We start from the raw sequence: 17,118 nt of genomic DNA, 5'->3' as shown, positions 1-17,118 counted from the left end.
CCATGGGCCGAATTTGTACACAACAATGCCTTCCATGAATCCACTTCTGCATCTCCCTTCTCTATTGTCTATGGCACCCATCCATCCTTTCCTGAGTTCGCTGTCCTCCCTCCCACCCAAGTTCCTACTGTTAACGCCTTACAGTGCAGATTCCTTTCCATCTGGAACCAAGTGAGGAATTGCCTTAGGAGGTCATCCAAACGCTACAAACTCACAGCTGATAAAAAACGCAGAGCTACTCCTGCTTTCAAAATCAGTGATAAAGAATGGCTCTCCACAAGAGCACTACTGACGTCAACGCAGCGTTTCTGGTTAAAAAGTTCCACAAGAAATTTCCCACGAAACCTAACTCTAGGTGTGCAGTGCCCACCTTTAACTCACACGCCAGACCTTCAGTTTCTACAACCGTTGTCCGACACACTTACCCGCTTCCTGCTGACCTCCGCGCTCCGGCCTTCTGCGTCTTCTTCTCGGGTCTGAGCATGTGCAGACTCGATCTTCTATGTTCTCTGCTTGCCTCCCATTGGACATTCAATCTCGGCTCCAAACTTTAAAAGTCACTTCCCTCTGCAGCTCAGTGTCTGTATATCGTGTTACCTGCCTGGTATCAGACATGGCTCCATTTCTCCCTGTGTATACCTGTTGTCAGCTATACTGCTTGTCTACAGAGCTTCCGCTCCACCATCCCTGCTATATTAATTGTCTACAGAGCTTGCGCTCCACCATTCCTACTATACCACTTGTCTACAGTCATACCATCCATTCGTTAGACTCCGCACCTTGCTAGGTGTAGTGCTAAATTGGGCAGAGATAGGATCCTATCCTTTGAACTGTGACAATCTTGAGGAATCTGATAATTATTTAGATAATCTCTTTTGGGACCTAGAGAAAGTTCTTATCAAACAAACTAAGCTGTGGTGAGAAATTAAAAGCCTGGAACAGTATATTAAAAGGTAGATCATATACCGAGAGGGTTCCGTATTAACAAATCTCCTACCTTTGGCTCAAATGACCCCAATGTCTTGAAAGAATGGGATGCCATTCTATATGAAAAAAATTGATTCAGTTAATCATCCATGAAAAAAGGAAAATGTTCCTCCATATAGAAAATTAAATACAAGAAAAAGAAAAGACTCTAGCTTCCGACAAGGACATAAAAAACTTTGTAGAGTATGAGCAAGTCTTCAATAAAAAACGTAATTGTGTTGAGATAGATGTTGCTACGATAAAAGAGAGGAAGTTTGCTAGAAATAGAAATGATTATAGTAAAGATAAGAAAAAAAACTTGGAAAAAAACCTCCCAATAAAATGTATAAATTGAATTCTGACTATAATAGATCCATTAGACCAAATGAATCTTGATCTACTATACCTCAAAAGAAAGGAGTGTGTACTCCTAGAAATGACAACAGAAAGAACATAAGCTTTGATACGACAACATACAGAAACAGATTTTCGGTTCTTGATGGAATAGAAAGTGGAAATGAGGATTTTTTTTTTATCCCCAGACCCAATACTACAGGAAAGGATCAAACATCCACTAAGGGAAAATATAAGGGTAGCTTCTCCTCTCAAACGTAGCTATATAGAGGAAGAGGAAAGTGAGGTGGCAACAAAGTTCCAAAAGAGGAGACATGTTTAAATTTGAATGATAGACTAAAAAGGAATGGCATATTTAATCTATCTAATCATGTACTAACTGATCCAGAAGTATCTGTTCTTAGTAAAGGGGTTACATTTGCTTCCACAAAAAAAAAAATTTGAATTGTATATTGATATAAGTAAATTTACAAGAAAGTTAACATTGAAGAGGCATTTTGCGAGAAAAGATCAAGCAATGGTAAATAATTACGAAACCATATCCAAATCAGGTCTAAAATTACCATCAAACAAATACCCTCTAGAATCAAAGAGTAGCTTTATAAAGATGTTCCAAAAACTTGCAGCTCAGATTCTGTGTAAACATGAGTTCAATACCCTTGCTCCTAATAATCTCAAAGCACAAGAGGTTAAAGCAGTGGTTCCCAAATTTTTGCAGTTTGCGGCACGCTTAGAGTCTCCAAATTTTTTCAAGGCACCCCTCCAAAATAATTACTGAGCAGTCCTGTTTTAGAAGTAGTTGGGTCAAAAAATTATAATAAATATTTAGCTCACGACAGAAATACTTATTTAGTTGTATGCAAAAATGCCCCTCTGCATCCAGGCGCTCTGCCCCCTCTGCATCCAGGCGCTCTGCCCCCTCTGCATCCAGGCACTCTGCCGCCTCTGCATCCAGGCGCTCTGCCCCCTCTCATGTTGCCCCCTCTGCCCTCTGTCACGCTGTCCCCCTCCTCTGCCCTCTCTCACGCTGTCCCCCTCCTCTGCCCTCTCTCATGCTGTCCCCCTCCTCTGCCCTCTGTCCCCCTCCTCTGCCCTCTGTCCCCCTCCTCTGCCCTCTGTCCCCCTCCTCCTCCTCTGCTCTCTGTCACCCTCCTCCTCCTCTGCCATCTGTCCCCCTCCTATGCTCTCTGTCCCCCTCCTCTGCTCTCTGTTCCCCTCCTCTGCTACAAACCCACTCACTCTGCCCCGCGCCAGGTGCCAGCCATAGAAAAAAGAACGAAAACAGAAACTTACCAATCCGCGCAGCGCCGGGACCCAGCAACCTCCTCTCTCCCGCAGCTGTCACTGACGTCATTCAGTGACAGCTGCGGGAGAGAGGAGGTTGCTGGGTCCCGGCGCCAGACGGATTGGTAAGTTTCTGTTTTCTTTTTTTTTTTTTTAGGGCTGGCCTGCGGCACCCCAGTGACAGCGCCGCGGCACCCCTGGGAGCCGCGGCGCACAGTTTGGGAACCGCCGGATTAAAGCCTTAAAAAATGTACAGACTAATTATGACCTGTTGTGAAACAGACAGATAAAGGAGGAGGTATGGTAGTTATTAACCAAGTAAATTATGAGATGGAAGCTGAACGGCACTTGAATGATACATCCTCATATAAAAGTCTTAGTAGCGAAACATAATTGTTAGTAGGATCCCCACTAAGAGATACTTACTGGAGCACTTTATGAGGATATTATTACAAAGGATGAATTCCAGTTTGTGATGAACAGTCCAATTGTGCCCATCTTTTATTTTCTACCGAAAATACACAAGAGTCTCATTAATCCGCCCAGATATATATACTAGAATGCATGAGTATCATGCACGGGTTAACTTTAATATATATATATATATATATATATATATATATATATATATATATATATATATATATTAATTAGTGGCAAGAGCCCGCTACTGCTGAAGCACACACAAACAACTTCTTCCTTTTTATGTAGTTTTATTGTCAGGATGGTAAATGTTTTGACACCATACAGTTTTCACAGCAATTTTGTAGACCCTACACGCTAGCTAGACAAAAAACAGCTCTCTATAGATCAGCCAGCTTCCCCAACGTTGGTCTCACGGAACAATGAAAACAAGCAGGGTTTTATACCTGACACTCCTCCCACAGGCCTAGCTTGATGGACAGGTGACACACCCACCTTCCCTTTAAGAGGAAACGCCCATCACTGGCTCTATTTGCACTAACAGACACACCCTGTCTGTTTGATGAAAGGAAGCAGCTTTCAAATCATGTAAGTTAACCAAACTTTAAACTATACATAAGTCTTTACCTGGTTTAACCTCAATCTAGGTGCATAACTGCGCCAATGTCTTACTCTGCTTGTATGCTTTCTCTGCATCTTGTCAGATAAATGCCTCCCTTTGTTACATATCCCTCCCCCTAGCGTCTCCAAGTAGGGGGACGCGGACTTCGCGAGGAGCGCATATTTTCGTGACAATGCATCTGCATTCTTGTGCAGAATCCCAGGTCTATGTTCTACTGAGAACTTGAAAGGTTGCAGTGCCAAGAACCAGCGGGTTACCTTGGCATTTACCTCCGGTTGTTCTGCATCCATCTCAATGGTGCATGATCTGTTATTAAGGTGAACTCTCTTCCTAGGAGATAATAGTGCAGAGCTTCTGTAGCCCATTTTATGGCGAGACATTCTTTCTCCACAGTGGCATATTTTTGTTCCCTTGGAAGCAACTTAAGGCTTAGGTACAGGACAGGATTTTCTACTCCATTCTTCTCCTGTGACAAGACTGCACCTAAGCCAACACCAGAATCATCCATTTGGAGGAAGAACCTCCGGGTAAAATCCGGTGCTTGTAGAACTGGAGAGGAACAAAGAGCTAACCGAAGATCAGACCAGGCGGTTTCTGCAGAGTCAGACCAGGTTAATCTATCTGGACAACTTTTTTTTAACATGTCCGAAAGGTTTTTAAATGCAACTTTTTTTCTGGTCTTGTCCAATTTTTGACTGCTTCCACTTTGTCTAGCTGGGGTTTTACACGCCCTTGACCAACAACGTACCCCAAATATTTGGCTTCTCTCATGGCTATGGCACATTTCTCTGGGTTAGCTGTTTACCCTGCGGACCGTAATGAAGCTAAGACCACCTCAACTTTGGCTGAATTTGATCCCCAGTCTGGGGTATAAATCACTATATCGTCCAAGTAAACAGCTGCATAAGCTGTATGAGGTTGTAGCAATTTATTCATGGCCATTTGGAAGGTGGCAGGTGCCCCATGCAACCCAAAGGGTAGGACTTTATATTGATAGAGATCATCAGAGGTGGAAAATGCCGTCTTTGGCTTGGCCGTGGAAGCCAGAGGAACTTTCCAATAACCCTTTGTTAGATCAAGGGTTGTTAAATAGTTGCTACCAGCAAGATTTTCCACCAGTTCATCCACACGTGGCATCGGATAGGCATCAAACTGCAACATACTGTTTAGGCGCCTAAAGTCATTGCAGAACCTAATTGTCCCATTGGGTTTCGGAACAAGCACAATGGGACTATTCCACTCACTAGTGGACTCTTCAATTACGTCTAACTGGAGCATCTTCTCGATCTCCTTTCTCACGTCCACCCGTCTGGCTTCTGAAATACGGTACGGCTTCTGCTTTATAATGACTCCTGGCAGAGTGACAATGTCGTGTTCGATTAAGGTAGGGATGGAAGAGAAGACATCCCTGTTCCAGCGAATCATTTCTTCAGTCTGTTGTCTCTGCTTAATGGACAATGCTGGCTCTATGGGCACTTCAGACTTTTCAATGGCAGTACTCAGTACCTGAGGAGACGTTTCCTCATCATGCCAGGGTTTAAGGAGGTTTACATGACATATTTGCTCCTTCCTTCTCCTACCTAACAGGCCGACTCTGCAATTGACAGGACCGACAGGTTCTAGAACTTCATATGGACCCTGCCAATGGGCGAAAAGTTTGCTTAAGAGATCGAACAACAACACTTTTGTCATAACTTTTCTTCTGTCGTTCCTGAGCCTCTTTTACATGTTGCTGCACAATGGGCCCTGTCTTTCCTAGCCTCTCATACATTTGGGACACAAATTGTACCAGATTGGGCTTCCTGGGACCTTGCTGCTCCCACCCTTCTTTTAACATATCCAAGATACCCCTAGGCTGTCTTCCAAACAATAACTCAAATGGACTAAACCCTGTTGAAGCTTGAGGTACCTCACGGATGGCAAACATCAAGTAGGGAATAAGAGTGTCCCTATCTTTTTTTCTCTTGAGCCACTGCTTTCCTGAGCATGTGCTTTAATGTGCAGTTACAGCGTTCCACCAAGCCGTCTGTTTGTGGATGGTACACGGAGGTGTGAAGTGCCGTAACCCCTAGCAACTGGCACATGTCCTTCATCAGTTTGGACATGGAGTACCCTGGTCTGTGAGAATTTCTTTGGGTATTCCCAAGCGTGTAAACATCAATACAAGTTCTCTAGCTATGGTGCTGGACTTTGTTATGTAGTGGAATTGCTTCTGGATACCTGGTTGCATAGTCAAGCACCACTAGTATATATTGGTGCCCCCGTGCAGATTTTTCCAGTGGCCCCACAAGGTCCATGGCTATCCGTTCAAAAGGAACTTGTACTATTGGTATTGGAATGAGAGGTGCCCTGTACATGGGTTTGGGACAGGTTCAATGACAAATGGGACAGGACCGGCAATACTTTTTCACTGCCATGTGTACCCCGGGCCAGTAAAACCTAAGAAGAACTCGTTCCCGTGTTTTATCCTCCCCTCGGTGTCCCCCACAAACATGTGTGTGCGGCTTTTAACACTAGGGGTACATGGACCTGAGGAACCATTAATTGTTCTACTTTTTCACCCTGTACAATAGCAACTCTATACAGAAAATTATTTTTGACAATAAAATATGGTATACCTTCTGCAGGCTGGGCGGCTTTCGCTACCCCATTTACCTCAGTCACACTTTTAAAAGCATGTTCCAAAGTGGCATCATTAAGTTGGTCCCGAGCAAAGTCCTGCAGAGGAAACAAAATTGGTATTGTGGACCAGTCCGTATCCTCACTGACAGGCGGGGTGGGCTCATCTGCGACATCACTGACCAACGCTAGTTTGAATGTCCATGTTTCCCCGCAGGTGGATGCTTTTGTGAAACTCCTGCTGTGACTCCCAGGATGGCATTCCGGTTTGGCGGTTCCCAAAGATCGATGTCCAGATGTTGTGGATTCTTAGACTGTTCCTTTAAGACCGGACTTCCGACCGTTGCATCAGTTGCCGGCATGTACGGCCGGATCCGCTCACCGAGGACCTCATTAAACAGTGGGAATTCTCGCCCCAAAATGAGTGGATATGGGAGTTTAGGTGCTATGGCAGCTACCACCATAACGGTTTTGTCTTTGAGTGTGACTGGTAGTATTGTTCTTTCATACTCCTCTGTCGTGCCATGTACGCAAAGAACCTTCACCTTGGGCAACCTAGAAGTTATGGTTTCGGGTAAGGCAGAGCTGGAAACCAATGAGAGTTCACTCCCCGAGTCAACCAAGGCCAGAACAAGGTTTTAGTTAATTAGCACAGTCACCCGGAACAAACAAGGACTTCCTGATGTGGGACTCATGGTAAAACAGCTTGGAAAAGCAGGCCCAATATGTGCCACAGAACAGTCAATGGGTTCCTGTCGTTTAGGACACTCTGCCTTAAAGTGGCCTGGCTCACCACATTCAAAACACTTCAGATTAGACAGCTTTGCACCTGGCCCTCTGTCCGTTGCAGTTTTGCCATTGGGCCATGTAGCAAGGATTGTCAAACCTGGCTTTTGGCGTGGCAGCGGCTTTGGTACAAATGCAGGTTCTTTAGTCATTTGCTGTAGCGCACAAAACCTTTCTACCACTGTGGCAAGCTCTTCATAAGTTTGTGGGTCTGATTGCAGCACCCACCTTTGAAAATCACGGTTCAGCCCCCGCATGCAGTGATCTATCGCCAGAACTTCAATAATCCGAGAAGGCGAATTCTTCTCAGGCTGCAGGCATTTCTTTAAAATTTTAGAAAGCTCAGCCACTTGCACTCTGACTGGTTTTTCTTTATCATAGCGCCATTGGTGATAGCGCTGGGCTCGGCCTGGCCCGTAAACTCCAATTCGAGCCAATATCTCAGACTTTAGATGAGGAACGGGCCTCTGATTATTTGTGCCCAGATCCATATAAGCTCGCTCAGCTTCACCAGTCAGATATGGCGCCAGTCTCTCAGCCCAATCTTTAGGAGGCCATTTTGCCCTTTTTGCAAGTCTCTCAAAGCACACCAGATATGCTTCTACGTCATCAGCTGGTGACATTTTCTGCAGAATCAGACCAGGTGGTTCATTTCTGTCATGCCTCACCTGGCTTAACTCTTCTCTTAAGAGCCTTGTGTTTTCCACCTGTGCCTCGGCGACTCGTAGCATCTGAGCTTGCTGCTCTTGCTGCGCAGCGGGCACATTCACGAGGGTTCTCAGTACTTCCTCGATGTTAACGTCTGCGCGGGTTGGGTAGCGGAAACTTGCTTCCCGGAGCATCCCACTCCTGACACCACTTGTGGCAAGAGCCCGCTACTGCTGAAGCACACACGAACAACTTCAATTCAACACAGCAATTCTTGGAGACCCTAAACGCTAGCTAGAAAATAGACCAGCTCTCTCAAGACAAGCCAGCTTCCCCAGCGTTGTTCTCAGTGAACAAATGACACAAGCAAGCTTTTATACATGATACTCCTCCCCCAGCCTTAGCTTGATGGGCAGGTGACACACCCACCTTCCCTTTAAGAGTAAACGTCCATCACTGGCTCTATTTGCACTAACAGACACACCTGTCTGTTTGCTGAGAGGAAGGAGCTTTCAAGTCATGTAAGTTAACCAAACTTTAAACTATACATAAGTCTTTACCTGGTTTAACCTCAATCTAGGTGCATAACTGCGCCAATGTCTTACTCTGCTTGTATGCTTTCTCTGCATCGTCAGATAAATGCCTCCCTTTGTGACAATAATACATATATATATACATATATATACATACATATCTATATATACACATATATATATACATACATATATACATATATATACATATATATATATATATAATCTATATTTTAGAGATGCTCAGGCTTGGTTCCTCAGAAACAGTACACACCCGAACTTAGGGGATCCGAGTATCGAGCCTAGTCGGCTATGTACTTTCGCGCTTTTTCAGATTCCAAACGAGGCAAAACGTCATTGTGACATTGTCGGATATCGGGAGTTTTGAATTATACAAATACGGCACTCCACTGCGATCTAGCGCCATTGGAGGAGGGATACAGAAGGGGTAGGATAGAGTCTAGAGCAGTTGAGCAAGCAAACTTAGAGAATTGAAATAGGAGGGTGGTAGTAGTGTTAAAGAAAGCTCCATTGCTAATTTTCATTGCTGAAATACCAATATACTAGTCCTTGCAGGCTTTTCTTTTGAATTTGCACCTAAAAGTGTAGAGTGTTATCCAAATGGATTCACAGCACTACACAGAAGAGCAGGAGCAGCAAGCAGCTGCTGCCACCAGTCCTGATGATAGTAATCGATGTACGTCATCTGGTAAAGCCTATGTAAAAGTACATAGTGTTTTTAAGTCAGGGAAAAAAACATTAAAAAAAACACCTTATACCATGGTGAAGAAAAAAAGAACTGTAATCCATGAAAAGTTATCTGCTCAAAAAAAAAATTGCCAACATGCCATTATACACACGCAGTGGCAAAGAAAGAACGAGGCCTTCGCCTTTCTCTATGAGTGCGAGATCTAAAATGGTTACCGAGGCTTCTTCTTGTAAGGTCACTCGTGATCAAGCAAGACCAAGTAATTTGGACTCCAAAAGTGGTGCACAAATACTGTTACGTGTAAAAGCCAAGCTGGAAGAAAACAGTAAGGCATTAGAGGAAAATGTATGCTCAAATTCAGAAATGACACCAATACCTGAGGAGAGTCCATACACGAGTGCTATGTGTAATCGTAACCATTCTAACAGTGTACCCATAAAGAAGGCCCTTTCAGCATTTCTAGTGATGTGTGCCTGAACAGCCTGAGTGTAACTGGTGATACACCAATTGAGGATGCCACTTTGGAATTGGAACAGGATGAGGGGGATATTTGTGTAGCTGACGAGGGCGCTAATGAGGATGATGTTGTTTGTGTAAGTCCTGCACCAGTGGAAGCAGTTCTGGCACGTGATAAGAAGAAGGACATTGTCATGCCTGGACATAAGACCAAAAAAGCCACTTATTATGCATGGAATTATTTCTATCCAAATCCTGCCAACAGTTGTCTAGCCATTTGTAGTGTATGTAAAGCCACAGTCAGTCGAGGCAGGGACCTTAACCATCAAGGAACCTCATCCATGTTACGTCATTTGACGCGAGTTCATGGCAAGGTGTTGGGAAAATCAGAAAGTTATGGTATAAATAGAACAACAAGCAGTCCATCATCAGCTAGGACCCTTGTCTCACCTACATCCTGACGCCTGCAATCTACTTCCACAACACCGTCCTCATCAATATCCTCAGTAGCGATCGGAGTTAGTCCTGCATTCAAGTTGCTATGGTTAAATGACTCCATAAATATCCTGGATTCCTCAGAAGAATTCTTGAGCGTTAGTCCCACTGCTGCTGCTGTTGCTGGGGGTGAATCTTCATCCCAGAACCAGACCAAGAAGAAGACTACTAGTAGCTTACAACAATTGACTGTTAAACAATCCTTTGCAAGAGGAAACAAGTATGTAAGCTGTCACCCAGTGGCAAAGCGGATCACAGGCGCCACGGCGACTATGCTCGTATTAGATCTGTGTCCAATATCCAATATTATAGCAGCTGGTTTTAGACAGTTGCTTAAGGGCTTGTGTCCCCGTTACCAAATTCCATCATGACACCATTTTACTAGAAAACCTATTCCTCACCTCTACCAGAAGGTTCGTAAAAGTGTTATTATTGGGCTGCAAAATGCCATTCTACCCACTGTACACTTAACCATAGATATGTGGACAAGTGGAACTGGGCAAACTAAACATTATATGACTGACAGCCCACTGGGTTGGTGATTTGCCTTCACCAACAGGAACAGCAGCAGCATGCACCCAAGTACGTCACATTTGTCAGAGGCAGGCTACTCTGTGTATCACCGGCTTCACTAAGAGGCTTACAGCTGACAATCTGTTACAAAAACTAAGGGATGCAACATAGCTTATCCCGCTTGGACTCTCCTCAGGATATGTCATGTGATAACACCACCAATATTGTCAGAGCATTACAGCTGGGTGAATTCCATCACATTCCCTGTTTTACTCACACAATAAACTTGGTGGTGCAAAGCTTTTTAAAAAATGACAGGGACGTGCAGGAGATGCTGTCTGTGGCCCGTAAAATATCTGGACATTCGGCAACAGCGTGTAGGAGATTGCAGCAGCTGCAAGAGCAATTTAATTTGCCATGCCACCAACTGAAGCAAGAGGTGGTGACAAGGTGGGATTCCACCCTTTATATGCTTCTGTGTATGGAGGAACAGCGAAAAGCCATCCACGCTTATTCCACAAGCCAGGACATTGGGAAAGGAGGGGGGATGTATTTTAGTCAAGCACAGTGGAGAATATTTTCCGTGTTGTGCAAGGTGCTGAAACCATTTGAAGTAGTCACCTGTGAAGTGAGTTCAGACACTGCAAGCTTGAGTCAAGATATTCCCTTAATTAGACTTTTGGAAAAGCAGCTTTAGAAACCGAAGGAGGATATTAAACAAAGCAATTCCGCTAAGTATGTCGGACTTGTAGATCAAATACTTTATTCGCTTTGCCAGGATCCAAGAGTTATCAAAATCTTGAAATTGGATCACTACATATTGGAGACTATGCTTGATCCTCGTTTAAGACTTATGTCTTCTCTTTGTTTCCAACTTACCCAGATCTAAAGAGATGCAAGGTGCTCCTGGTGAGCAAGATGACAGCTCAAGTATTACGTGACAGGACGGCATCTCCTCCTTCAGGTTCTCACTCACCTGCTGCTAGGAAAAAACTTAGCTCTCCCAAGAGACCCAGTGATGATGCAGATGACTCTGCACCAGATTTTGACATCTGGGGGGAAATGTATGAATGTCCGGATTCTTCAACTCTGGCGTGTTCAGCGTCTTCGGCAATTAAATTTAAAGCGGCGCTGCATTGTAAAGGGAAGTTTCCCTTTACAATGCAGCGCCGCTTTAAATTTAATCGCAGAAGACGCTGAACACGCCAGAGTTGAAGAATCCGGACATTAATACATTTACCCCCTGGTCTGGTCTAAAAGAATTGACAAAAACGTGAAACCTCTGCCGTAACTCCACCTGATCCTACTATCAACACCCAAAGGATGTTGGATGATTATTTTCACGACAGCATCGAAATAGACACATCAGACAGTCCCTTTACATACTGGGAGGAAAAAAAGGAAATTTGGAGACCCATGTACTAACTCGCTTTGCACTGCCTAAGATGCCCACCCTCCAGTATGTACTCGAAAAGATTTTTTAACATAGCCGGGAACATTGTCAGCGATTGATGTAGGAGGCTACTTCCTCAAAATGGGGAAAAGACGATATTCATAAAAATGAATTTCAAGTTCCACGAGTAAGGCCTTTCCCACCAATTACATCAAAATACTGAGACTACTGTAACGGTGGATTCCACCGGTGACGAATTAATAATGTGTGAGGATGATGTACACACTGATGAGGGTGAGGATGAGGCTGAGGATGATGACACCAACATCTTGCCACAGTAGAGTTCATTAACACCACTGTTACCTTAGGTGGCTTAAAACCATTGTTATCTTGTTTTGTGGGGAACCAAACAAGCCAAGCACTTCAGCCACAAGGAGTGACACTTCTGTGGCTGAAGTGCTTGGTTTGTTAAAGTGTACATGTCCTTTTTAAGAGCCAACATAAAGGTGGGTGGGAGAGCCCAAGGACAATTCCATCTTGCACCATTTTTCCTTTCAGCTACCGCTGTGTGCCAGTGTTACCTACACGTGCTTTATATTTTTGTGTGCTTAGCAAAAATCGTAGACACCCATTGATAATGCAGATTACTCAGCACAACATTTTGATATCTGGTCTTGTCTGCTGTAAAAGTATTGACCAGAATTAGTGACTCCTGTGCTGTAACTCCACCTGATCCTACTATCAACTATCAACATCCCAAAAATGGTGGAGGATTAGTTTAAATTTTTTTGAACGGTATAAAGACAACTGTTCAATGATCTAAGGACAATTCCATCTTGCCCCACTTTTCTTTTCTGCCACTGCTGTGTGCCAATGTGTCCTAGATATGGAAGCAACTGCCATCTGTTTGATTCATTGCTATGTCGCTTACTATCCAGCTAGATCGCTGCAGTATTTGTCCAAAAGTGTATGAAAATAATATTGTGAACTGTGAGGTGGTCAACATTGACTGCAAATGACTTGAAATCAGTGTTATTGAGGTTAATCATAATGTAGGATCAAAAAAAAGAGCAAAATTATGTGATTTTAGCAATTTAAAAAAAAACCAAATCAGATCCAAAACCACTAGGGTGGTTTTGCCAAAACCAGAACACGAAGCTAATCCAGATCCAAAACCACTTCATGGGAGTCTGTGAGCATCTCTAATTACATTATATATATATAATATATATATATATATATTATATATATATATATACACACACACACAAGTTAACCCGTGCATGATACTCATGCATTCTAGTCAAATCAAGCTACTTAAGGTGTTAAAAAGGTTCTTGTCATGCATTTGGGCCTAGCCCAGGCCTCCTCAGGGGAAGATCGTTACTTCCCGACGCAAGCGCCCTTTTTAATGTGTGTTCATGAGGTAAAATTACCTCACGAAAATGAGTTTGAGCCCTACCAAATTTCAGCCCTTTTTGAATTTTTTTTCCCACACACACTAAGAATTTAGTAGGTCAGTGTATAACTCTGCCCAGCAGGTGGCGCTGCAACTTGGCTTTTTTTCCCCACACACACACACAGACAGACAGACGCCACTAAGCATTTATATATTAGATTAGGTTTTGGATTCGGATTTTTTTTGAAAAAAGCAGAAAAAGTTCAAAAATCATGTTTTTGGGCTTATTTTCACTCATACGCTATTATTAACCTCAATGACATTCAATAACAATCATTTCCACTAATTTACAGTGTATTCTGAACACCTCAAAATATTGTTATTAGTCCAAAACGTTGCAACGAGGTATCTTTCTGGACTGCGTAGAGGAGTGGTCACCACAATATAATTTAAAAACCCTGAACTTGTATGAATCGCACCAAAAAATGTACCTGGACTGCGTAGAAGAGTGGTCACCACAATATAATTTAAAAACCCTGAACTTGTATGATTCGTACCAAAAAATGTACCTGGACTGCGTAGAGGAGTGGTCACAATATAATTTAAAAACCCTGAACTTGTATGAATCGCACCAATAAATGTATCTGGACTGCGTAGAGGAGTGGTCACCACAATATAATAAGAAAACCATCAACTGGTATGAATCGCACCAAAAAATGTACCTGGACTGCGTAGAGGAGTGGTCACCACAATATAATTTAAAAACCCTGAACTTGTATGATTCGCACCAAAAAATGTACCTGGACTGCGTAGAGGAGTGGTCACCACAATATAATTTAAAAACCCTGGACTTGTATGAATCGCACCAATAAATGTATCTGGACTGCGTAGAGGAGTGGTCACCACAATATAATAAGAAAACCATCAACTGCTATGAATCGCACCAAAAAATTTACCTGGACTGCGTAGAGGAGTGGTCACCACAATATAATAAGAAAACCATCAACTGGTCTGAATTGCACCAAAAAATGTACCTGGACTGCGTAGAGGAGTGGTCACCACAATATAATTAATAAAAAACCCTCCACGGGTCTGAATTCCCCCAAAAAAAATTCTGGACTGCGTAGTGGGGTGGCCCCGGTACCCAATTTGATACCGGGGCCACAATATAATTAATACACCCTCAACTGGTCAGAATTCCACCAAACAAGTATCTGGACTGCGTAGTGGGGTGGCCCCGGTACCCAATTTGATACCGGGGCCACAATATAATAAATACACCCTCAACTGGTCAGAATTCCAGGGAACAGATGGCGGACACCGGATGGACGTCTAAAACCAACATAGCAGTTAAGGGCGCAGTTCCTCTTTTTTGTGACTGCACAAACAATTAACGTAGTAATAGAAATGACAGTTTTTTGGGTTTTTTTAAAATATAGAAAGAAAGAAGGTAGTACTAGAAATGGCAGTTATTTAGTTTCTTTTAAATAGAGAAAGAAAGAAGGTAGTACTAGAAATTGCAGGGTTTTTTGTTTTTTTTAAATATAGAAAGAAGGTAGTACTAGAAATGGCAGTTATTTAGTTTCTTTTAAATAGAGAAAGAAAGAAGGTAGTACTAGAAATTGCAGGGTTTTTTGGTTTTTTTTAAATATAGAAAGAAAGAAGGTAGCGATAGAAATGGCAGTTCCTCTTTTTTGGAACTGCACAAACAGTGATGAAAATGAAGGTGGAGCTGGTGGCATGTCACGGTCCTCTTCAGAGGACAATCTCCTGACCAGCAGGTCTTTGCACCGCTGTAGACTTGTGTCCGCCGGAAACAGAGACACAACATACGCATTAAACCGAGGATCGAGAACGGTGGGCTGAATGTATTCCTCTGACTTTAAAAGACTGACCACCCTCGGATCCTGGCAAAGCGTACGAAGGGCTTCATCCACAAGAGCTACATGCTTGGTGGAATCGCAATGGTTTACCAGCTCCTCCCTCACTTTCTCCAGCTGCTTCTGCAAAAGCCTGATCAGGGGAATCACCTGACTCAAGCTGGCAGTGTCGGAACTGACTTCTCGTGTGGCAAGTTCAAATGGCTGCAGAACCTTGCACAACACGGAAATCATTCTCCAGTGCGTTTGACTCAGGCGCATCCCCACTCCTTTTCCTATGTCGCAGGTGGCTGTGTAGGCTTGAATGGCCTTTTGATGCTCCTACATCCTCTGCAGCATATAGAGGGTGGAGTTCTAGCACGTCACTACCTCTAGTTAATTTAGAATGCAAGGCTTGTAAATACTTTGAAGATAAAAAAAGCAGGCTGCACAGACTGTGGAGCTAGAAAGTGAAATTAAATGGACCACGTTACTTTGGTGGCTAGATCTATGCCACCCCCCCCCCCCCCTACACTTGTAGTTGAATACAAAAAAAGCAGCCTGCATAGACTGTAGAACTAGAAATTCAAATATACAAAGAAATGGACAAAGGCTGTTTGGTATCTGTCTGCATTAGATCCCCTCTCCACTAGGAGTAAAATAGAAAACTATTCAGCCGTTATATAATCTAGAATATAAATAGAAATTGAGAAAGGCAATTTGGTGTCTGTCTGCATCGTAATCATCAACATCCTCCTCAGCGCCAGCTACATCAATATCCTCCTCCCAGTGTACAACATTCACACCTTCATTAGCCAAATCTGTAACTGGACTGTGGGTGATCCTTCCAGCATATGCAGAGGGCGTGCTGCAAATGCTGGATGGAGTCACCTCTTCCCGTACAGTGATGGGAAGGTCAGGCTTCACAACCACCAACACCCTTGGACTCGCCTTGGGGATTTGTGATGTCATCTGTTTAGAAGGCAGAGTTCTTTGCTGTTTTGTTGTTGTTGCTGACAGCATAACTCTCATAAATTTTTTGTGGGTGGGGGGGGGGGGGGAGGAGGGCTTAGATCCTTGGGTGAAGCTGGACCACTAGTCATGAACACGGGCCAGGGCCTAAGCCGTTCCTTGCCACTACGTGTCGTAAATGGCATATTGCCAACTTTACGTTTCTCCTCAGATGATTTTAAGTTTCTCTTTTTGCTAATTTTTGAGAACTTGGGCTTTTTGGATTTTACATGCCCTGTACTAGGAGATTTGGGCATCAGGCTTGCCAGACGACGTTGATGGCATTTCATCGTCTATGTCATGACTAGTGGCAGCAGCTTCAGTATTAGGAAGAAGTGGGTCTTGATCTTTCCCTACTTTATCCTCCAAATTTTGGTTTCCATTATATGTAGCACAAGAGAGCGTACCCCTTAGCCACACACACTCGGCAAAGCCTTTAAAAATTATATGCGGCACAGGAGAGTAGCACTGGACTTATACTGCTGAATCAGTTAACTTTGTAATATATCAGTACCACTGGACTTATACTGCTGAATCAGTGAACTTTGTAATAGCAGTACCACTGGACTTATACTGCTGAATCAGTGAACTTTGTAATATTGCAGTACCAATGGACTTATACTGCAGGATTGGTTTTGCAAATTTTGTTGTAATTAAAAAAAAATTAAATTCGTTTTTTGTATTTTTTTTTATAACTTTTTTTTAATTTTTTAAACACTTGGGAATATTGGGGAAATAACTATGCCCTTAGAAGCACAGAGCACAGGACACAGGACCACTGGACTGAACAGGACACAGCACAGCACAGCACAGAACTAAACAGCACAGCACGAGATCTACCAGGACAGAGGTCCACCTAACACACCCTCCCTCTACCCTGATCAATGCCCGAGTGAAGATGGCGGCGACTAGCGGGGAATTTATAGGTTCCGAGTATCGCGAGATCAGACAGCGGGATTATGACTCCGAGCCTCGGTTTCAAGTTTTCATTTGGCGCCAATACCCCGATCTGTCTCGGATCCGACTCGGATCGGAAACGTTCGGGTAG

At 43.5% G+C, this 17,118-nt stretch overlaps 1 protein-coding gene across 1 annotated transcript in view; it reads right to left on the bottom strand.

The window, feature by feature from the left end:
- The window catches only part of SLC25A17 (solute carrier family 25 member 17), a 197,688-nt gene that overhangs the window by 179,982 nt on the left and 588 nt on the right, over positions 1-17,118 (bottom strand). The window lies entirely within an intron of this gene.

This window comes from Mixophyes fleayi, chromosome 8 (assembly GCF_038048845.1).
Source record: "Mixophyes fleayi isolate aMixFle1 chromosome 8, aMixFle1.hap1, whole genome shotgun sequence".
Lineage (NCBI taxonomy): Eukaryota > Metazoa > Chordata > Amphibia > Anura > Limnodynastidae > Mixophyes > Mixophyes fleayi.
This window is presented reverse-complemented; position numbering and strand designations above follow the sequence as displayed.